At 38.8% G+C, this 24,594-nt stretch overlaps 1 long non-coding RNA gene across 1 annotated transcript in view; it reads right to left on the minus strand.

Moving 5' to 3' along the window:
* The window catches only part of LOC145530335 (uncharacterized), a 143,202-nt gene extending 118,997 nt beyond the window's left edge, over window positions 1-24,205 (minus strand). Inside the window, exon 1 of the long non-coding RNA XR_014071679.1 lies at window positions 24,071-24,205. This is a non-coding gene — a long non-coding RNA (uncharacterized LOC145530335). The remainder of the gene's footprint in view (window positions 1-24,070) is intronic.
* Between the last annotated feature and the right edge of the window lie 389 nt (window positions 24,206-24,594).

The raw sequence follows: 24,594 nt of genomic DNA on the forward strand, positions 1-24,594 counted from the left end.
ATTTCTGCTATGGTCTCCTTTGTTTCTTTTTCATTTATTTCTGCTCTGATTTATATGATTTCTTTCCTTCTACTAACTTTGGGGTTCTTCATTCCTCCTTTTTCTAGTTGCTTTAGGTGTAAAGTTAGGTTATTTATTTGATGTTTCTCTTGTTTCTTGAGGTAAGCTTGTATCGCTATGAACCTTCTTCTTATCACTGCTTTTACTGAATCCCATAGGTTTTGGGCTGTCATGTTTTCATTTTCATTTGTTTCTTGCATATTTTGATTTCCTTTTTGATTTCTTCCATGATCTGTTGGTTATTCAGAAGCATGTTGTTTAGCCTCCATATGTTTGTATTTTTATTAGTTTTTTTCCTGTAGTTGACATCTAATCTTACTGCATTGTGATCAGAAAAGATGCTTGAAATACTTTCAATTTTCTTTTTTAATTTACCAGGGCTAGATTTATGGCCCAGGATGTGCTCTATCCTGTAGAATGTTCCACGTGCGCTTGAGAAAAAGGTGAAATTCATTGTTTTGGGGTTAAATGCCCTATAGATATCAATTAGGTCTAACTGCTCCATTTTATTATTTAAAACTTATGTTTCCTTGCTAATTTTCTGTTTGGTTGATCTATCTATAGGTGTGAATGAGGTATTAAAGTTTCCCACTATTATTACTATTAATTTCCCCTTTCATACGTGTTACATTTGCCTTACATATTGAGGTGCTCCTGTGTTGGGTGCCTATATAGTTATAATTGTTATATCTTCTTCTTGGATTGATTCTTTGATCATTATGTAGTGTCCTTCTGTGTCTCTTTTCATGGTCTTTATTTCAAGGTCTATTTTATCTGATAAGGGTATTGCTACTCCTGCTTTCTTTTGGTCTCCATTTGCAGGAAATATCTTTTTCCAGCCCTTCACTTTCAGTCTGTATGTGTCCCTTGTTTTGAGGTGGGTCTCTTGTAGACAGCATATATAGGGGTCTTGTTTTGTATCCATTAGGCCAGTCTTTGTCTTTTGGTTGAGTCTTTCAACCCATTTACATTTAAGGCAATTATTGATAAGTATGATCCCATTGCCATTTACTTTGCTGTTTTGGGTTCGATTTTATAAACCTCTTCTGTGTTTCCTGTCTAGAGAAGGTCCTTTAGCATTTGTTGAAGAGCTAGTTTGGTGCCATTGAATTCTCTCAGCTTTTGCTTGTCTGTAAAGCATTTGATTTCTCCTTCATATCTGAATGAGACCTTTGCTGGGTATAGTGATCTGGGTTGTAGGTTTTTCTCTTTCATCACTTTAAGTATGTCCTGCATTCCCTTCTAGCTTGAAGAGTTTCTTTTGAAAGATCAACTGCTATCCTTACAGGAATCCCCTTGTGTGTTATTTGTTGCTTTACCCTTGCTGCTTTTAATATCTGCTCTTTGTGTTTGATCTACGGTAGTTTGATTAATATGTGTCTTGGGGTGTTTCTCCTTGGGTTTATCCTGTTTGGGACTCTCTGGGTTTCTTGCACTTGGGTGGCTATTTATTCCCCAATTTAGGGAAGTTTTCAACTCTTATCTCCTCAAGTATTTTCTCATGCCCTTTCTTTTTGTCTTCTTTTGGAACACCTATGATTTGAATGTTGGGGCATTTAACATTGTCCCAGAGGTCTCTGAGGTTGTCCTCATTTCTTTTAATTCTTTTTTTCTTTTCTCTTCTCTGCTTCACTTATTTCCACCATTCTATCTTCCACCTCACTTATCTTCTCTTCTGCATCAGTTATTCTACAGTTGGATCCCTCCAGAGTGCTTTTGATCTCAGTTATCTCATTACTCATTACTGACTGACTCTTTATTTCTTCTAGGTCCTTGTTAAACACTTCTTGCATCTTCTCAATCCTTGTCCCTAGTCTATTTATCTATAACTCCATTTTGTTTTCAAGATTTGGGGTCATCTTTACTATTATTCTGAATTCTTTTTGAGGTAGAATTTCTATCTCCTCCTCTTTGGTTTGGTTTGGTGGGTATTTATCATGATCCTTTACCTGCTGAATATTTCTATGCCTTTTCATTTTGCTTAGATTACTGTGTTTGGGGTGCCCTTTCTGTAGGCTGGAAGTTCATGGTTCCTCTCTATCATGGAGTCTGCTCCCTGTGGGCGGGGTTGGACTAGTGGCTTGTCAAGGTTTCCTGGTTAGAGGAACTTGTGTCTGTGCTTTGGTGGTTGGAGCAGTATCTCTTCTTTCTGGAGTGCAATGAAGTGTCTAATAGTGAGTTTTGGGGTGTCTATGGGTTTAGCATGGCTTTGGGCAGCCTGTCTTTTAATGCTCAGAGTTGTGTTCCTATTTTGCTTGAGAATTAGCTTGGTATGTGTTGCACTGGAACTTGTTGGCTCTTGGGTGGAGCTTGGTTTCAGTGTAGATATGGAGACTTTTGGGTGAGTTCTTGTCTATTAATGTTCCCTGGAATCAGCAGTTCTCTGATGTTCTCAAGTTTTGGGGGTAAGCCTCCTGCCTCTGGCTTTCAGTCCTTGTCTTACAGTAGCCTCAAGACTTTCTACATCCATACAGCACAGATGATAAAACATCTAGGTTAATGGTGAAACAATTCTCCACAGCAAGCAACACCCAGAGAGATTCACAGAATTACATAGAGAAAAGAAGAGGGAGGAGGGGGATAGAGGTGGCCAGGAGGAGAAGAGGGGAAGTCAAAAGGGGAGAGACCAATCTAGCCAGTAATCAGTTCCCTAAGTGTTCTCCATAGCCTGGAACACCCAGAGAGATTCACAGAGTTAAGCAGAGTAGAGAAGGGGGAGGAAGGAGATAGAGGTGACCTGGGGGTGAAAAGGGAGAGTAAAAAGGGGAGAGAGCAATCAAACCAGTAATCAAATTCCTAAGTGAAAATGGATACTGAAGATTAGATTCTTAAAAGTACAAAATTGATAACAAATATCAAAAAGCAAAGATTAAAAATCTAGAATAGAGGTTAGACTCTCAAAAATACAATATAAAAAAAACAAAACAAAATCAATCACAAAAATTAAAAAAATATGTATATATGAAATTTGCTTTAAAAATAGGGTCTTTTTTGCAAGGTAATAGGTTATAAAAATGAAAATTAAAGGAGTAATAAAAAACTTAAATTTTTTTAAAAAATTAAAAAGCGATAATTATAAAAATATATCTAGGAATTTCTCTGGAGCTGTTGTGGGCAGTATGGGGTCAGTTCAGTGTCAAATAGTTCCTTGTTCCGGCTTGTACTTGTTCTCAAGGTCTATAGGTCCCCTTCCAATGCACAGTCAGTATTAACTGCAGGGTTTTAACCTGTTGCCCCTGTCACTTCCAGAGAGGTTCCCTCTTCTTTGTTTATTTTGGCTTCCTCTGTTTCCAAGTCTCTTTGGTGTCTAATTTCTACCCTGACACAAGGGGGCAAAGGTGGTCACTTATTTAGGCTCACTGGTTCAGTTATGTTGTGGGGAGGGAGGGACACTGCAAACAAATACCACTGGCATGTGTGAGGAGTGCTCACAGTGTATGGATCACACTGGGTTTGCCACAGTCCGAGTGGTGCGTGCTTCTTAGGTCTACACTACTCAGGCTCCAGGGTGCTCTGCAAGGGCACTGTCCCAAGTGGGCCCTGCATTTCATGCACTTCCCAGGACTAAGCCACTCAGGTTCTCAGGTACTCTGCATGGGCACAGACCAGGATTGGCTGTGCATTTTGTGCTCTTTCCCAGGTAGGAGCTGTTCAAGTGACCAGGTGCTTGCCTAGCACACTGCCCCAGGTGGGCCATGCATCTTAATCACCTCCCCAGTTCCAGCCACTCAGTTTCCTCGGTTCCCAGGTGCACTGCAAGAGCACCATCTCAGGTGTGCTGTGTGTGTCTTCTGGGGAGCTGATCTCAGGCTGAAACACTCCTGGCAGATGTCAACCATCCAAGATCCCAGGAAGACATTCTTAGCAACTGGGAATCTGCTCAGTTTGGTAGAAGATGCCATCTCTGGAGCCGAGATTGCAGCAGCCCCTTGCCTTCTGGCTCTGGCCATCGCAAGCCTGCCTCTATGTCCCCAGGGGGTAGGCAGGGGTGGGGCCTATACACAGCCGGCTAGCTCTTCTTTGGTATTCACTCAATCCTTTGTTCTGTGAGAGCACCAGGGGTCACCATGCTGCATTACAGCCTCTCGTGGGAAAGGTTTTTTTTTTTTTGGTCTCTCAGGTGATCCCATGGTTTGGGTTGCTATCTCACGTTGCTCCCTCAAACTGTCCTCAGGCCTGGTCCTTACCCTAAGGATTGATGATGCAGCCCGCACCTCCCTGCCCAGCCTCCACTTGCTGGTGATGGACGCAAGCATCTGGGCTACTTCTCTACTGGCAGTTGCAGTAGCTGCATATTCTGTGGCTTTCTTTTTTTTTTCCTGGTTATGTTGCCCTCTGAGATTCCAAAACTCCCCAAAGACCCGCCTGTGAGAGGATTTCCTACTGTGTGGAAACTTCTCCTCCTTCACGACTCCCTCCCCAGGTCTCTAAATCTTTTGTCTCTGTTTTTGTCTTTTATATTTTGTCCTCCCTCCTTTTGAAGACAATGGGCTGGCTTTCTCGGTGCCTGGTGTCCTCTGCCAGCGTTCACAAGTTGTTTTGTGGAAACTGCTCAACATTCAAGTGATCTTTTGATGAATTTGTGGGGGAGAAAATGGTCTCCTTATCCTATTCCTCCACCATCTTGGGACCGCCTCTCTGCTTATTTCTCTTTCATGTGAACGTCTGGCAAGGTGTCATGGTCTGGCTTTGTGGTTTGACACTATTAGCCTCTCAGGCTCCTTGCATTATGTTCCTTTGTCCTACTGAACACACAGCTTTCATAATGTGTCCAAGTAAGGTCGAGCCTCTTTAAAGATAAGACTCAGAAGTTGCAACTATCATAATTTAGTTCAAAACTATTAACAAAAAATGGAGTATCATGGCTAGCTATAACTAACTTTGAGAGAGGATGGGAAATGGGAGTCTCCAGCTGGGGTTTAAGCCATGTGCCTAATCTAAATTTAGGGGTTTTTTTACTGAAGGGAGAAGAGGAGAATGGACACTGGGGGACAACCAGCAGTCCCTAAATCATTACTTATTTGTCCTATGGCCATGGCTAAGACATTTACACTCTCTCTGACTCAGTTTCCTCATCTGTAGAATAGGAATTTTGATCAAACTTGCACCACAGAGTTTTACTGAACACTGTGTCAGGTAATGAGTTAGGTATTAATGGATATTGGTTATTATTATTAATGTGCATTTTTCATCTGAAGAACCATTAATAGGAGCCTCCATATTTCCTTCAATCTCCACTAAAAAGATTATTTTCCCAGGAAATTTTTCAGGATTTTTGAGTTCAAGATTTTACCACAGAATGCATAAAGGGCATTGCTGTGGATTTTAAAAGAGAGCCTTTAGCCAATAATTGTGCTTATTGACCAATAATTTAAATTGATATCACTGTTATGACTGGTTCTTACTGACTAAAAGTATACATTTGTGAACTTAAAATACACTTTAAAAATGAATCTATATGCTCTTTATTTTTGCCTGTAATTTAAAAATAATAGCACTTAGATTCAGTCTCTCTCAGATTCTGATATTTCCACAAAAATATTTAGAACCACCAAATGATCCTTATATCAGGAATTTACACTAATTTACCTCAGTGATTTTAAAAAAAGTTAACATGTGACCAAGCTGTGTGGAAGCTGAATTTGTTGTGATATTTATATATTTTAAAATTTTCAATTTAACATTGTTGTTTAGTCACAAAGTTGTGTCCAACTCTTTTGCGACCCCATGGATTGTAGCCCACCAGAATCCTCTGTCCATGGGATTTCCCAGGCAAGAATACTGAAGTGAGTTGCCATTTCCTTCTCCCAGGGATCTTCCCAACCCAGAGACGAAAGCTGAGTATCCTGCATTGCAGGTGGATTCTTCCACTGAGCTACCTGGGAAGCCCCAATTTAACACTAGAATCAGTCAAACTAAAATTTCCAGCAAGCATATTTAGCCCATAGAAGCAGCCTTTTCCCCCTTCTTTCTTCTCTTTGTTTCTTTCTTTCAAATTATAATCATATATAATTACCATTAATTAAATATAAAATTACATAAATAATTTATCATTACATTTAACATTTGGGTGCAGCACTAAAAATGTGCCAGATATTTCAAATCCTTTTTTTCTTGACTGATGACTATTGAAATTATCCCACTACAAGCCTCAAACCACAACTATGTCATGTCTTCAATGCCAGTGATTACTTACAATGAATATTCCCTGCACTCTGACAGAATCATTATTCCAACTTCAACAATAATAACTGGCCCATATTAGATTACATCACTCTACAGAATATAAAGCATCTTTGTACATTGTCTCAAGCATTTGAGGTTACACAGGATGCACTACTCGGTGAAAAGTAAACCTATTAGTAAATCACAATTGATGCACACTTGGATTTGTATATATAATTTCCAAATTAATTCAGAAAGCTATTTTTTTCTATAAAGACTCTTCCTTTCTTCCCTGTCCATCATCCATTTTCTAGATATACCAATACAGAAATTTAAAATAAAACACAACATAGCAAATTATTTTACTCCCTAACTTCAGGTCTGAAACTTAGAAAAAAAAAACCACTATTGTGTCAAGTGAGAAAAATAAAGGTAAAAAGATGACAAACTGTAGGTTATAAATAAGTTAATGTATCACTGGGGCAAATTGGTCACCTTTATTTTAATTGGTTGCAAACCTTTGTATTTAGTACAGCACCATTCTGCTTACAGTTGAAAACTCTGTACCTGATACTGACCTTTTAAAGAAACCAAGGACAATCTTTTTCACAGATTAAAAGACCGTAAAAGTGCTAGTTCTGCCATTGCCAGAAGCACTAACTGAACCTCTAAAGAGAATTATTTACCAAAAGGAAAAAAAAAAGGATCTAGACAAGTTTCTGTAATATGCAACATCCTTAACAAGGGAGCTAAAAAAGAAAGCATTTCAAACCAGCTATTAGAATGGATGAATTAACAAGAGTGGCCTGATGCCTTCTGAGTCAGGCAGTGTTGTGTTATGGTTTTCCCTTAAAAAAAAAAATCCTTATGTGTAGTCAGCAGGACTCTGGCCTTTTAACTTATAACATTCTTCCACAGTTAAGCTGCTCTGCTCTACTCTCAAATAGCTGTCCACAGCTGCTGAAAATTGATTTATCCCCAGATAATGGCTACAGTTGATGACCAAAATGTCACTGTGAAACTCGAGCAATCTAAGGTGTGTTTGGTCTAATATAACTGATTTTAACCCTATTTTTAAACGTATTGGCATTTGTACAAGTTTTTAAATGAATTCTCAAGTTGCATTTAATATTCAACTATTTTTCACCTCAGAGTGGTTGAAGATTTTTTTAGGTGGGGGAGTATCAAAGCTTATAACATAGCTGTCAAAGTATTGTGGAGGCCACAGGAAAGATACTATGGTATTAGAACTGAAAACATCCAGGTCATAGACAAAATCAGAACTAGATTTTGTGCAGAGAGCACTAATTTAGATCACATTTGGGATTCAGCAAACATTACACAGGTCCTCATGATACCAGTAAAATAGGTTAATCACAGTGAATCTGGACTAAAGCAAAAACCAAACAAAAAAATTATTCTTTGAATAATCTTTAGATATTACAAATACCTAAAATGTTCCCTGATAGCTCGGCTGGTAAAGAATCTGCCTGCAATGCAGGAGACCCTGGTTCCATTCCTGAGTTGCGAAGATCTGCTGGAGAAGGGATAGGCTACACACCCCAGTATTCTTGGGCTTCCCTTGTGACTCAGTTGATAAAGAATACACCTGCAATGTGGGAGACCTGGGTTCGATCCCTGGGTTGGGAAGATTCCCTGGAGAAGGGGAAGGCTACCCACTCCAGTATTCTGGCCTAGAGAATTCCATGGACTGTATAGTCTGTGAGGTTGCAAAGAGTCAGACACAACTGAGTGACTTTCTCTTTCATTACAAATATATAACAGATGTATGTGTACAGGAGCTGTATGGTGGTGGAAATCTGTGAATAAAATATTATATTTTTGAAAGTCTAACATATATATTATTATTTTATTTATTCACAAAGTGGAGTACTTTGAGTTCAGGTCAGTCTCAGTATGGGTCTTTAAGGAATCTTTACCAAAGAGATTTTTCTTAAATACATAATCACATGCAGAGTGGGATTAAGTTGGTTAAATGTTTAACATTCAAATCGTTTCAGGTCTCAAGACACTTGCTTATGAACTTGCATATGACTGATATGAGCCCAGTGAGGGCTTTCTCTAACTAAAATGCAGTATGTAATTAAGGATATTAATCCAGAAGGATTAATTAATTAATCTAGAAGGAAATTCAATATAGACTTCAAAAACTGTGAGAATTTCTGAAAGTATTATTGTTCAGTCACTCAGTCATGTCCAACACTTTGTGACTCCATGGACTGTAGCACATCAGGTTTGCCTGTCCTTCACTATCTCCTGGAGTTTGCTCAAACTCATGTCCACATTTAGTGCAATTTCCTGCTTCTGCTTTTAAGCAACAATTTATAGGCTACCACAAGGACTTTACTAGTGATATTGAAAATATCAGAGAAAGTTATTATACCACTACTCATACTCGGGGACTGGAAAGGAAAAGTAGGAAGTCAGGAAACACCTGGCATAACAGGCAAATTTGGCCTTGGAGTACAGAATGAAGCAGGGCAAAGGCTAATAGAGTTGTGCCAAGAGAACGCACTGGTCATAGCAAACACCCTCTTCCAACAACACAAGAGAAGACTCTACACATGGACATCACCAGATGGTCAACACCAAAATCAGACTGATTATATTCTTTGCAGCCAAATATGGAGAAGCTCTATACAGTCAGCAAAAACAAGACCAGGAGGAGACTGTGGCTCAGATCATGAACTCCTTATTGCCAAATTCAGACTTAACTTGAAGAAAGTAGGGAAAACCACTAGACCATTCAGGTATGACCTCAATCAAATCCCTTATGATTATACAGTGGAAGTGACAAATAGATTTAAGGGACTACATCTAATAGACAGAGTGCCTGATGAACTATGGACAGAGGTTCATGACATTGTACAGGAGACAGGGATCAAGACCATCCCCATGGAAAAGAAATGCAAAAAAGCAAAATGGCTATCTGAGGAGGCCTTAAAAATAGCTGGGAAAAGAAGAGAAGTGAAAAGCAAAGGAGAAAAGGAAAGATATAAGCATCTGAATGCAGAGTTCCAAAGAATAGCAAGGAGAGATAAGAAAGCCTTCCTCAGCGGTCAATGCAAAGAAATAGAGGAAAACAACAGAATGGGAAAGACTAGAGATCTCTTCAAGAAAATTAGAGATACATAGGGAACATTTCATGCAAAGATGGGCTCGATAAAGGACAGAAATGGTATGGACCTAACAGAAGCAGAAGATATTAAGAAGATGTGGCAAGAATACACAGAAGAACTATACAAAAAAGATCTCCACAACCCAGATAATCACGATGGTGTGATCACTCACTTAGAGCCAGACATCCTGGAATGTGAAGTCAAGTGGGCCTTAGAAAGCATCACTACAAACAAAGCTAATGGAGGTGATGTAATTCCAGTTGAGCTATTTCAAATCCTCAAAGATGATGCTGTGAAAGTGCTGCACTTGATATCCCAGGAAATCTGGAAAACTCAGCAATGACCACAGGACTGGAAAAGGTCAGTTTTCATTCCAATCCCAAAGAAAGGCAATGCCAAAGAATGCTCAAACTACCGCACAATTGCACTCATCTCACACGCTAGTAAAGTAATGCTCAAAATTCTCCAAGCCAGGCTTCAGCAATACATGAACCGTGAACTTCCAGATGTTCAAGCTGGCTTTAGAAAAGGCAGAGGAACCAGAGATCAAATTGCCAACACCCGCTGGATCATCGAAAAAGCAAGAGAGTTCCAGAAAAACATCTACTTCTGCTTTATTGACTATGCCAAAGCCTTTGGCTGTGTGGATCACAGTAAACTGTGGAAAATTCTGAAAGAGATGGGAATACCAGACCATCTGACCTGTCTCTTGAGAAACCTGTATGCAGGTCAGGAAGCAAGAGTAGGAACTTTACATGGAACAACAGACTGGTTCCAAATAGGAAAAGGAGTACATCAAGGCTATATATTGTTACCCTGCTTATTTAACTTATATACAGAGTACATCATGAGAAACGCTGGGCTGGAAGAAACACAAGCTGGAATCAAGATTGCTGGGAGAAATATCAATAACCTCCAATATGCAGATGACACCACCCTTATGGCAGAAAGTGAAGAAGAACTAAAGAGCCTCTTGATGAAAGTGAAAGAGGAGAGTGAAAAAGTTTGCTTAAAGGTCAACGTTCAGAAAACTAAGATCATGGCATCTGGTCCCATCACTTCATGGGAAATAGATGGGGAAACAGTGTCAGACTTTATTTTGGGGGGCTCCAGAATCACTGCTGATGGTGATTGCAGCCATGAAATTAAAAGACGCTTAATCCTTGGAAGGAAGGTTACGACCAACCTAGATAGCATATTTAAAAGCAGAGACATTACTTTGCCAACAAAGGTCCGTCTAGTCAAGGCTATGGTTTTTCCAGTGGTTATGTATGCATGTGAAAGTTGGACTATAAAGAAAGCTGAGAACCAAAGAATTGATGCTTTTGAACTGTGGCATTGGAGAAGACTCTTGAGAGTCCCTTGGACTGCAAGGAGATCCAACCAGTCCATCCTAAAGGAGATCAGTCCTGGGTGTTCATTGGAAGGACGGTTGTTGAAGCTGAAACTCCAATACTTTGGCCACCTCATGTGAAGAGTTGACTCATTGGAAAAGACCCTAATGCTGGGAAGGATTGGGGGCAGGAGGGAGGGGAATGACAGAGGATGAGGTGGTTGGATGGAATCACTGACTCTATAGACATGGGTTTGGGTAAACTCTGGGAGTTGGTGATGGTCAGGGAGGCCTGGCGTGCTGCCATTCATGGGGTCACAAAGAGTGGAACATGACTGAGCGACTGAACTGACTGACTGCCTGACTCATACTCGATTCATAAGATCACTAAAACATACTTAGTCTAACATGCATTAAAGAAAAGGACTATGTCTGTTCCTTATATACAAACCAACATTTTTATTTCTTTAACGGCTTCTGCATGTCCTTAAAATATTAGTGGCTGACCCAGTTTCATACATAGATTGAATCCAACCACTTTTAATCTTGCATCTCACATGCTAGTAGAGTAATGCTCAAAATTCTCCAAGCCAGGCTTCAGCAATACGTGAACCATAAAGTTTCAGATGTTCAAGCTGGTTTTAGAAAAGGCAGAGGAACCAGAGATCAAATTGTCAACATCCACTGGATCATCGAAAAAGTAAGAGAGTTCCAGAAAAACATCTACTTCTGCTTTATTGACTATACCAAAGCCTTTGACTGGTGGATCATAATAAACTGTGGAAAATTCTGAAAGAGATCGGAATATCAGGCCACCTGACCTGCATCTTGAGAAACCTGTATGCAGGTCAGGAAACAACAGTTAGAACTGGACATGGAACAACAGACTGGTTCCAAATCGGGAAAGGAGTACATCAAGGCTGCATAATGTCACCCTGCTTATTTAACTTATATTCAGAGTACATCATGAGAAACCCTGGGCTGGATGAAGCACAAGCTGGAATCCATATTGCCGGGAGAAATATCAATAACCTCCGATATGCAGATGACACCACCCTTATGGCAGAAATTGAAGAACTAAAGAGCCTCTGGATGAAAGTGAAAGAGGAGAGTGAAAAAGTTGGCTTAAAGCTCAACATTCAGAAAACTAAGATCATGGCATCTGGTCCTGTCACTCATGGCAAATGATGGGGAAACAGTGGAAACAGTGGCTGACTTTATTTTTGGGGGCTCCAAAATCACTGCAGATGGTGACTGCAGCCACGAAATTAAAAGACGCTTACTCCTTGGAAGGAAAGTTATGACCAACCTAGACAGCATATTAAAAAGCAGAGACATTACTTTGCCAACAAAGGTCCATCTAGTCAAGGCTATGGTTTTTCCAGTAGTCATGTATGAATGTGGGAATTGGACTATAAAGCAAGCTGAGTGCTGAAGAAATGATGCTTTTGAACTGTGGTGTTGGAGATGACTCTTGAGAGTCCCTTGGACTGCAAGGAGATCCAACCAGTCCATCCTACAGGAGATTAGTCCTGGGTGTTCATTGGAAGGGCTGATGTTGAAGCTGAAGCTCCAATACTTTGGCCACCTGATGCGAAGGGCCGACTCATTTGAAAAGACCCTGATGCTGGGAAAGATTGAGGGAAGGAGGAGAATGGAATGACAGAGGATGAGATTTTTGGATGGCATCACTGACTCAATGGACATGAGTTTGGGTAAACTCCGGGAATTGGTGGTGGATAGGGAGGCCTGGCGTGCTGTGGTTCATGGGGTTGCAAAGAGTCGGACAGGACTGAGTGACTGAACTGAACTGAATTTTGTCAGAAAGATTGCTTTTGTCCAGAACCTTCTCCTTTTCATATATGCATGTTTATAATTCTTCAAAAAATAAGAGCAAAGGTAACATCAAAACATTCTGTTGTTAAAAAATTTTAATTCTCTAAAGTATCAGTTGCTCAGTTGTGTCCGACTCTTTGCAACCCCATAGACTGTAGCCCGTCAGGCTTCTCCATCTATGGGATTCTCCAGGCAAGAATATTGGAGTGGATTGCCATTCCCTTCTCCAGGGTAATTCTCTAAAAGCACTGAATTAATTATTTTAGCAATACTTAATGTAGACTATCCCTATATAATGTTTTAAATATAGAATAAATGACTTTCCAGCTGATAAGATCTATAGAAATTCCTAATTCCCATAATAGTGAAAAATAACCTCCAAGTTTCAGTCATTTCAGTAAATAAAAAATGTAAAAGGCAGGTATAAATAGAAGATATATCTGCAATGATAGATGTAAAGTAGAGAGAAAATTAGGTCACTAAATAGAGACATGTATAATGAATTATTTGGTGTCATATGTAAAAGAGTGTTCAGTGTTTATTGAAAAATGATTTTTAAATGGAAAGTTCATATACAAAGCATTAGTTTTAATCTGTGAAAAATAAGTGAGTCTGTCATAATTAACACATTTACATGAGGAAGAGATTATAATTCATTCTGTCTGTTCATGGTAATATTAACAAATATCCTATGCACAGGCTCTAAATCACAATGAAAATAAGTCATGGAGAGGCTACACTTATGAAATTAATGGTAATCTCTGAGAGTCAAGCACATTTCAAAATATTGATAGTTGGACCTAAGAAATTCATATACTTGGTGAAAAAGGATTGTTAAAGATAACCTAAAAATATATTTGTTATTGCTTCCATATGGATTGGAACAACAAAGTATTGGTTGTGAGTTCAATTGGGTAAATGCTTTGAAATTTAGTATGCTGAAAACTCAATCAATATATGCTTTGGAATACCTAAGAAAAACTCTCTTTTCTCTTTCAGTTGTAAACTAACATAAACCCCAGGGCTTCCCTGATGGCTCAGTAGGTAAAGAATCTGTAATGCAGGAGATTGGGGTTTGATCCCTGGGTCAGAAACATCCCCTGGAGGAGGAAATGGCAATCCATTCCAGGATTCTTGCCTGAAAAAAATCCCACGGACAGAGGAACCTGGCATGCTACGGTCCGTGGGGTTGTAAACAGTTGGGCACAACTGAACGACTAAGCACAACATAAACCCCTCATCTACACCAACAACACCTTTTATAGAAGGAGAATTTATTTAACTTCCTAAGTAATTAATTTCACTTTATAATGCCAATTTCACTTCATCAGTTTGGATGCCAATTCACTGAAATCAGGAAACTGGTGGAATTTTCATATAAAAGTCACCTAAGTATAAAACTATTTTTAATGTTTAACTTGGAATTATATAATTTCATCCTTTACCCAAGTGATGTTAAATTGAAGTAAATGGAAGGAAGTCTGGCTATGAGAAACAGTAAAAATCAACTGTGTTTTGCTATATTGTTTTTTCCTTCCTCTGGGTTGTAAAAGGCCAAGACTAGAAAAATCCCTTGTTTCCTGTTCATTTAACAAACATATTCACCTACAAAATGACCCCTCCCCCCACACCCCATTTGTGTTTCCCAAGCCTGCAGAGTTCACACACACGTGCATCAACACCTGAGAGTGACAAGGGCTGATGTGTGTCTTTTTGCGGATGCAGTGCTCATGGTCATGAGGGAATGGATGTGAAATGCCGTGCTGATACCAGCCAAGTAATATAATGTGGAGACGTTAGGAACATTATTCATAGTTGATGAACACATACCTTTCCTAGTGAAACACATACATTTCAGAAAGAAATGCATAGATCATTTACTGAAGCACATTTATTATAGCAAAGTGTGTACCTCAACTAATGAAACACATAGATCATAGAGTAAAATGATTATCCTTATATCGAGCAGATTTAACCATTTATGAATGTTTTAGGGACAAACCAGCTTTGGTTAGCAGGCCAAAGCTGAATTTACAGATAGCAAACTCAACATTTTTCTGGATTAACCCTTCATGATTATAATTAATATTTTGTTATGTCACTTGCTGTTCAAAACAAAGGAGGTCTGTGTGTCTTTGGTGCTACCGTTTCTTCTACAATTACTTATACACAATTAACAGAATGTTTATCTTTTAACATCCTTACTGGTGTGGTAACCAGCACTCAACATGAGTAACAGTGAGAAATTGAAATATGATGTTTAGAGAAGGCAGGGCGTGTTTGGGGTGCCAATTTATGGCTTCCCTTCAGATAAAATTTAGCACTTGCATTTTGACACAATTGTATTCCAGGACCAGCAGCACATCTTGACACAATCTACCTTTATCTGCAGTAACAAATGCCAAGAAAAGCCAGAAATAGGATGTGAATCAGTGCCCCTGCCCCTTCAGGGTCAGCAATAAACTATCAATTCCCACTGTATAAATTCAGTTCACTCTGGCTCTCTATGGCCCTGAGGAACAGAGTGGGTCAAACACTTTGTTTATGACTAAGGAATCCCTCAGTACACTGAGCTTTGACCATAACCCTAACTCACCAGAGCTGGGAATGGATGTGAATTCCAGCCCTTTGCTTTAGTGAGAACATAATTCACACAGATGAACGCTGCACTGAGAAACTTTGCAAGATCAGTCCGATATGTATCATTGTCCTATATTGTGTATGAAAGTCAGTCATAGCCTGAGCTTCTCTTAAGGCCTTGCAGAACGGTCTCTACTAGCTCTTGACTTTCTTTCAAAAAGGAAAACTAAGTTAAAGAATTCTCTTTTCCATCTTGCTTCTCTTTCATCCTGCGAATACATGTGTGAACAAAGGTACAGAGAAGTAAAGGGGGAAAAACAAAGTCAAATGTGAAAAATGATTCCCAAAGGAAGGCAAGCAAAGTCTTTCTATATGAATAATATAAAATAAGTGCTTTTGTTCTTCATTATTTAATTCAATGAATCAATCTAAATTTCAATTGCCTATCTACATTGAGAGCAAGCCGATCTTAATTTCATCTCTTCTTTCTCTTTAGGATCTTCTCCTTGAGACTCAAGATGTTCTTCATTTTAGAATGAGACATTGTCCTTCTGCTATTTGTAGCTGACTTTGGAACCACCATTCTTTCCAACTTTGACTTAAAACTTGGCTATAAATGTTCATTATATTTGAAAATTTATATTTTTGAGTGTACTTATAGCACATCATCATTCAATCTTGCATTTGTTGTTTGTTTATTCCCCTTTTTCATACTGTACAATGTTGATTCTTTGGATACAAGAGATGTAGGAAATAAGGTTGAATTAAATGGAATATTCAATGTAATGCACAATGGGTTTTTCACTGAGTTACTCCACTTTTCCTTAAGTTATAGGAGCTCATTTCATTATTCAGTGAACTCTCTAGTGACCCTGGGGTTTCACTATAGAATTTATGTTTCCTGATACAACTCAACAGTGTAATCTTATGATTTATGTGCTTCATTTATAATTTGATCATCTCAGTATAATGCATGTTTTTCTACATGATTTATGTACTTTATCCCATAATATATGTGTTTCCCTGTATGATATATGTATTCATCAGCCATGTATTACAGCACTGGTGGCACATTCCTAGAAAAGGAGGTAGAATATCCCAGCCTGAGGGTAAGTCCTGAGGTTAATTGCAATCAATTCACCTTCCACACAATTACACTTTCATCCGCAGGAGCTTGTGAAGTGAGCACGCTGAACATGACAGCAGCAGGGAGGCAAGTGTGCCAGTTTCTCTTTTCCCTAGATCCAAGAGAAAGCAAATTCCAGCAGCATATTGGGGAATCAGAACCGCACACTTCAATTTTCACCGAAAAAGGATTTCCGGTGTTATTAATCACATTTCCGTCTTTTTGATATAACCTGATTCGAGCTGAAGACTGGCAATAAATAAACTTTTACTTCAAAAAATCATTTAAAAATAATTATTATTTAAGGATTATATTGAAACCACTCATAGAAGTGTTGCCACAAAGCATTCTTTCAAAAGAATTTTCATTAAACTCACTCGCTCAACAAACATCATCAAGTCCTATTCAAGCATTTTCATTTTCTGAAGGCTTCTTCTCTTTTACATTGACTCATCCATCCATTTATTCAACAAATATGTATTAAGCATTTATTTTGTTCCAGACAAATATAAAACACATCAAAAGCTTTGTCTCCATAACATTTGCATTCTATGATGGAAGACAGATAATAAGCAAAGCAAATATTGTAGTTAAGAATATCGGAGGTGCCACGCAACAAAATACAGCCTGGAAGGAAGAAGAATAAGAACTCCTAGTTGGTGTGGGAATATTTTTTAAATTAAGTAAGGTATTCAATAAAAGCCTCATTGAAAATGAGACAGTTGGACAAAAGCTGGAAGGAAGTGAGGAGATGGCTATTTGTATATCTAAGGGAAGAGTATATGCAAAGAGAAGACCACGAGGTTGAAATGTACTTGGCATGATGTGGAAAGAATGAGGAATCTAGAATGACTATAAGACGGTGAGCAAGGGCAAAGTGAGGGAAGATGAGTTCAGGCAGGTATTAGGTAATGAATAAATCATTCAGGACCTTCTAGACCACTGTAAGCATTCTGATTTTACTCCAAGTAAGACGGGTTACTGGGAAGGGAAACAGGAATAACAGGAACTGAATCTATTTTGAAAGGATTATTCTGGGTGCCAAGCAGACATGTCCATAGGCAAGGAAAAACACATGGGCTGTAGGGAGAGCATTTAGGGGCTATTGCAATAGTCCAGGCTACAGATGATAGTGAGCTGGTTTAGGATGGTAGCAGTGGAAACACTACAAGTGGTTAGTATTCTAGATAGTTTTTCAAGTAAAGCTGATAGAGTTTTCTGAGTGTTTCATAGAGTGTGAAACATAGAAGGTAACTTATTTACATGCACATAAAGAAGATTAAAGCAAATGTTTATGTATTTATGGCTATATTTGCTTTATTTTAAAAATAAATAAGTGAAGAATGTACTACATGGTTATTTACAGGGAAAGTGATATTGATAATTAGAGAATTACTCATCAAATCATTTGGGTTCATCTTTTCTTGATACATATCAACATGAATCCAAGTCATTTTTATGTCTTTGCTTGAGGAATATCAAATTCATTAACTTCCAATCTGATATACACTCCAAAGAGGTTACTTTTTAAAAATCTTGTTGTTATTTTTAATTCAAGAATGTAAGTAAAGAAAAATAAGATGGGTAAAAACAAAAGTGTCTCCAGTTATTATGAAAATTTTTCTAATAAACTGAAATTATTTGAAATGATTCTATCTATATTTTGTGATTTTATCTTATCAACACAGACCTCAAAGAGCAAAACATACAGCATAAATAAGATTATATTTATCCCAAAATAATATATTTGACAGACGAATAAGTCAAACACATATAAAGGTGTGTGTGTGTTTAGTGGCCTACTTGTGTCCGATTTTTGCGACCCTATGAACTGTAGCCTGCCAGGCTCCTCTGTCCATGGGAATTCTCCAGGCAAGAATGCTGGAGTGGGTATCCTATCCCTTCTCCAGGGGAACTTCCTGACCCAGAAATTGAACTGGGGTCTCCTGCATTGCAGGCAGATTCCTTACAAGCTGAGCTACCCCTTCTTATTACTTAAGGAAGAATAATGTTTACTTTAAAATTAAAAATATTTTTGATATATTTGCATACAGATACTTTTAAAACAGCAAGTTACATTTGTTTTGGGCCAAGCAATAAACCAAAACTAATGATATATAATTTTTTATTTTCATTTCAAATTTATTTTCAAACCAATTATAAATCCCACTAATATCGCTATTGTACAGGAGACAGGGATCAAAACCATCCCCAGGAAAAAGAAATGCAACAAAGCAAAATGGCTGTCTGAGGAGGTCGTACAATTAGCTGTGAAAAGAAGAGAAGCGAAAAGCAAAGGAGAAAAGGAAAGATATTTCCATCTGAATGCAGAGTTCCAAAGAATAGCAAGGAGAGATAAGAAAGCCTTTCTCAGCGATCAATGCAGAGAAATAGAGGAAAACAATAGAATGGGAAAGACTAGAGATCTCTTCAAGAAAATTAGAGATACATAGGGAACATTTCATGCAAAGATGGGCTCAATAAAGGACAGAAATGGTATGGACCTAACAGAAGCAGAAGATATTAAGAAGAGGTGGCAAGAATACATAGAAGAACTGTACAAAAAAAAGATCTCCATGACCCAGTTAATCAGGATGGTGTGATCACTCACTTAGAGCCAGACATTCTGGAATGTGAAGTCAAGTGGGCCTTAGGAAGCATCACTACAAACAAAGCTAGTGGAGGTGATGGAATTCCAGTTGAGCTATTTCAAATCCTCAAAGATGATGCTGTGAAAGTGCTATACTCAATATGTCAGCAAATTTGGAAAACTCAGCAGTGGCCACAGGACTGGAGAAGGTCAGTTTTCATCCGAATCCCAAAGAAAGGAAAGGCCAAAGAATGCTCAAACTAGCGCACAGTTGCACTCATCGCTATACTCAATATGTCAGCAAATTTGGAAAACTCAGCAGTGGCCACAGGACTGGAGAAGGTCAGTTTTCATCCGAATCCCAAAGAAAGGAAAGGCCAAAGAATGCTCAAACTAGCGCACAGTTGCACTCTTCTCACACACTAGTAAAGTAATGCTCAAAATTCTCCAAGCCAGGCATCAGCAATATGTGAACCGTGAACTTCCAGATGTTCAACCTGGTTTTAGAAAAGGTAGAGGAACCAGAGATCAAACTGTCAACATCTGCTGGATCATGGAAAAAGCGAGAGAGTTCCAGAAAAACACCTATTTCTGCTTTATTGACTATACCAAAGCCTTTGACTGTGTGCATCACAATAAACTGGAAAATTCTGAAAGAGATGGGAATACCAGATCACCTGACCTGTCTCTTGAGAAACCTGTAGGCAGGTCAGGAAGCAACAGTTAGAACTGGACATGGAACAACAGACTGGTTCCAAATAGGAAAAGGAGTACGTCAAGGCTGTATATTGTCACCCTGCTTATTTAATTTATATGCAGAGTACATCATGAGAAACACTGGACTGGAAGAAGCACAAGCTGGAATCAAGATTGCTGGGAGAAATATTGATAACCTCAGATATGCAGATGAGACCACCCTTATGGCAGAACTGAAGAGGAACTAAAGAGCCTCTTGATGAAGATGAAAGAGGAGAGTGACAAAGTTGGCTTAAAGCTCAACATTCAGAAAACTAAGATCATGGCATCCGGTCCCATCACTTCATGGCCAATAGATGGGGAAACAGTGGAAACAGTGTCAGACTTTATTTTTTTGGGCTCCAAAATGACTGCCGATGGTAATTGCAGCCATGAAATTAATTAAAAGATGCTTACTCCTTGGAAGGAAAGTTATGACCAACCTAGAGAGCATATTAAAAAGCAGAGACATTACTTTGCCAACAAAGGTCCATCTAGTCAAGGTTACAGTTTTTCCAGTAGTCATATATGAATGTGAAAGTTGGACTATAAAGAAAGCTGAGCACTGAAGAATTGATGCTTTTGAACTGTGGTGTTGGAGATGACTCTTGAGAGTTCCTTGGACTGCAAGGAGATCCAACCAGCCCATCCTAAAGATCAGTCTTGAATCTTCATTGGAAGGACTGATGTTGAAGCTGAAACTCCAATACTTTGGCTACCTGATGCAATGAGCTGACTCATTTGAAAAGACCCTGATGCTGGGAAAGATTGAAGGCAGGAGGAGAAGGGGATGACAGAGGATGAGATGGTGGACAGCATCACTGATTCAATGGACATGAGTTTGGGTGGACTCCGGGAGTTGGTGTTGGACAGGGAGGCCTGGCGTGCTGCAGCTCATGGGGTCGCAAAGAGTTGGACACGACTGAGCAACTGAACTGAACTGAAATATTGCTATTGCTTTCTAAATCCCAAATACAATATAAAAATCAAGTATTTTATAAGTCAAAAAAGTTAATTCTACAAATGTTTCAAATTTGGGCTTCAAATATAAAGTTATTGTCAGAAAAGCCCATAATCATCATTTTAGTATTATGAATATGTTTGAGAAAAAGAAAGGATGAGAAAAATCTTGACCAATGATTCACTAAGCTATAAAATTAAACAGAACATGTCTTGACTAAGATATTATTCAGAAACAACCTTTAAAAAGTAAAGTTACTAACTACTGTTTTATTTTAGATATTCTTTAGGGAGTTTGAGGTGGACAGATACACTCTGCTATATTTAAAATGGATACTAACAAGGACCTACTGTATAAGACGGTGACTCTGCTCAATGTTATGAGGAAGCTTGGATGGGAGGGGAGTTTGGGGGAGAATAGATACATGTACATGGATGGCTCACGTCCTTTTCTGTCCACCTGAAACTATTAAACACTGTTAATTGGTTATACTCCAATATAAAATAAAAAGTTTAATTAAAAATATAAATTTAAAGAAATCAATTTCCACATATTTCTAATAGTAGAGAAAGATTCTTAAAATTATTGAGATTGTGAATTTTGAAAGTAAAAAGTATTATTAATAAAATTCCAAAAGTATTTCCCAATAATTAAATATTATCCAAACCCAGTTATAAACTATCTAAAGGACGATTACCTTTAAAATAATTATTAAAGATACATTAATTAGTATGTTAAAAATGAAATAACAGACAACTGGTAAAATATATTAAAATACCTATTATTTCTTTGTTTCCTTTCATTGCCAAGTATAAAAGGTTGTTGTTGTTTTTAAGTCGTTAAATCATGTCCACCTCTTTTACGACCCCATGGACCATAGCTTGCCAGTATCCTCTGTCCATGGGATTTCCCAGGCAAGAATACTGGAGTGGGTTGCCATTTCCTTCTCCGGGGTATCTTCCCAACCCAGGGATTGAACCTGCATCACCTGAATTGACAGCAGATTCTTTTACTACTGAGCCACCTGGGAAGCCCAATACAAAAGGTGTTTTAATATAATTTGAAAAGATAGTTTCATATTTATGTGTAGTGTGGTAGTGATAGTCATTGAGTTGTGTCTGATTCTTTGAGACCCCATGGATTGTAGCCCACCAGGGTCCTCTGTCCATGGGATTCTCCAGGCAAGAATACTGCAGTGGGTTGCCATTCCTTTCTACAGAGGATCTTCCTGATCTGGGGATTGAACCCAGATCTCCTACATTGCAGGCAGATTCTTTACTATCTGACCTACAGGGATCTCAGTTTGCTAGATTTGTGTGTATAATTTCTTGGGTCCAGGCCCCCATTCTACCTGTTCCACATGACCTGAGGTACATCATTAACCTCTCTGCTTTTTCACTTGTAAAATAACAAAAACATTAGATTAGCCTATATGGACAAGGAGTGGTTTAATGGAAACTCCCTGTGCTCTATCACTGGGGAAGATAATCAGTAAATCTAAAAAGGGTTGGGGCATCCAAGTTTCCATTCAACAGATACAATTTGAGCACTCACTGTTCACTAATTACTGTGTTAATTTTTCAAGAGGTTCAAAAGTAAGATTCCCTCACTCATAAATAAGATTCGCTTACTAGGGGGTTTAGTCATTCTAAGATGGTGTGTTAAGAGACATGACAAATGAACGAACAGGGTAGTAGAAAGTATAAAATAAAGGCATCTGACCAGCTTAATTATGTGGGAGTGAAAAGACTTTCATGATACTTCCTGGAAATCATGGCACTTGAACAAAGACATAAAGATGCTAAGGGTCAACTCAAAATGAAGGGGAGTAGTGGGGATTCCAGTAAAGGAAATTCAAGAGAACAAAGGCCCAGAGGTAATTAAAATAACAGGATTTTAAATGCTTAAAAAATGAACAGGCTTCCCAGGTGGCGCTAGAGGTAAAGAACCCACCTGCCAATGCAGGAGACATAAGAGACTCGGGTTTGATCCCTGGGTTGGGAAGATCTTCTGGAGGAGGGCATGACAACCCACTCTAGTATCCTTGCCTGGAAAATCCCACGGATAGAGGAGCCAGGCGGGCTACAGTCCATAGGGTCACAAAGAGTTGGACACAACTGAAGTGACTTAGCACGCATGTGAAGGGTGAGCAGTTAGGAATTAACCTGGAAGGGTAGACAGATCAAATGCTAAAGGATTTGAATTTTATCCTATAGGTCAGAACTCTCCCCAACTTGTGCTGAGATTCACTGGTGAGCTGTGACTGGATTACACCTGTGGTCTTTTCAGCCTCCAGGTGATGAGAGAAACCCAAGTTAGCCAGATCCCAGCATGTATCACCTCGGACCTTGAACTGCTGTGCCCATTTTCTCACAATACTCTATAGTAAATGATCACTTCCATAAAGTCATGACTTGAAAAAGTCAGGGACTCTCTCCTAGGTAACAGTAGGCTTTAAACAGTTCCTGCCAAGAGCAATTTATTTAGACCAGACCTGCCTGCTCAGAGAGGTAACTCTCCCCACTAACACAGAACAGCAGGCAAGGGCAGCAGAACACTGAGGCTGGCTGAGGAGTCAGTCTGTGCCCAGGACCACAGGGCTGGGAGGCCACACAGCCATCTCTGGGTCATGAAGGAAGCTGGCAGCCAGAATTCTATGGGGAACATTGGAAGGAAGGAAAGCTTCCATGGTAATGCCTCCAACAAAAAATGGGTGTTTAATGGGAACTGTAAACAAATGCATCTGCTAAGGGATAGGAATGTGGGGCCTGAAATAACAAAGAACATCCCAGAACAGATCAGCACAGTACACTCAGAAGAAGCCCACGTATAATCAGAGAGCTCAATAAAAGGTAAAATTCAGAGGAGCCAGGACAGAAACCCACCTCTCTGATCTCTCAAAGAGTTTCTCCAGTTCTCTGGAGGTGAGATACCAAGCACACATTTTACTGTATTTAATTAATGTTAGTTAACAAACATTTTTATAGTATTTACAAGGTTCCAAGAACTGTTCTGCTTTTACAAATTTATTTATACCTCATAACAACCCAGTGAGGTGAGGCCAATGGAGTCTCTAGTTATCCTGATTTTACATACGAAGAAACTGTGGCTTAGAGAGGTTGATAAAATTTCCAAGATCACACTGCTATAAAGTGTTAAGATTGTACTCCCCGTTTGTTTGACTTCAGGATTCTGTGACCTTAACAACTATGCTATCCTGTCTCATAGAACTCCACTGGACACAACTTGTGACTATAATAGAAGATACCATAACATAACATCATGACATAACATTATAAATAGTATGTAACTTGACATATATATATGTTGAAGAGAACAAAGTCTGGAGAGCTTTCATTTTCTGGTATCAACGCCCTCTTTTTGCTCCTCAAAATCCATTTCCACACAGTAATAGAGAAAGCTTCCTCAAGTAATAATAATAATACAAATCATGTATTACCCTAAATGAAATCCTTTAGAGGTTTCCCATGGCTCTTAAGATAAAATGCAGTTACTCCCACAGTTTACAAGATAGTATACTCACACCAAGCTAGACCTTCCAGGGTCACAGCACTTGGCCTTCACAACTCAGAAGATTCCAGTTCACCAGACTCGTTGGTGACTGGCTCCTCATCATTTAGATTGTGCCTCTAAGGTCTTTGCTCAGAGAACTCACCGTAAGATAAATCCTTCCAAACCTTTTGTGATGTCATCTTGTTTGATTGTCTTCAAACTATTTATCATTCTCTGACACAACCTTTTTAACAACTTTTCACTTTTACAATTATTTGTCTCCCATGGAGATAAGTATTTCTCCTGTAGAATATTAATACAATAAAGGCAGACACTTTTCATGCTGTTCATTTAGATTTGAGGCATGCCAATACCTAAAGCAGTATGACATTACCCAGACCATCAGTGCTCCATACTTTTTGAACAAATAAATGAACGGATTATCCAAGAGGAAAGATTAGCTAAAAGCTTCCATTCAATCAATGATAAAATTCTGTTTACCTTCTGAGGAAAAGTTACCCTAATGGCTAGCATAAAATGGATGATTCATGATAT

This window comes from Giraffa tippelskirchi, chromosome 1 (assembly GCF_054371585.1).
Source record: "Giraffa tippelskirchi isolate mGirTip1 chromosome 1, T2T-mGirTip1v1.2.pri, whole genome shotgun sequence".
In the NCBI taxonomy this organism is placed as follows: Eukaryota; Metazoa; Chordata; class Mammalia; order Artiodactyla; family Giraffidae; genus Giraffa; species Giraffa tippelskirchi.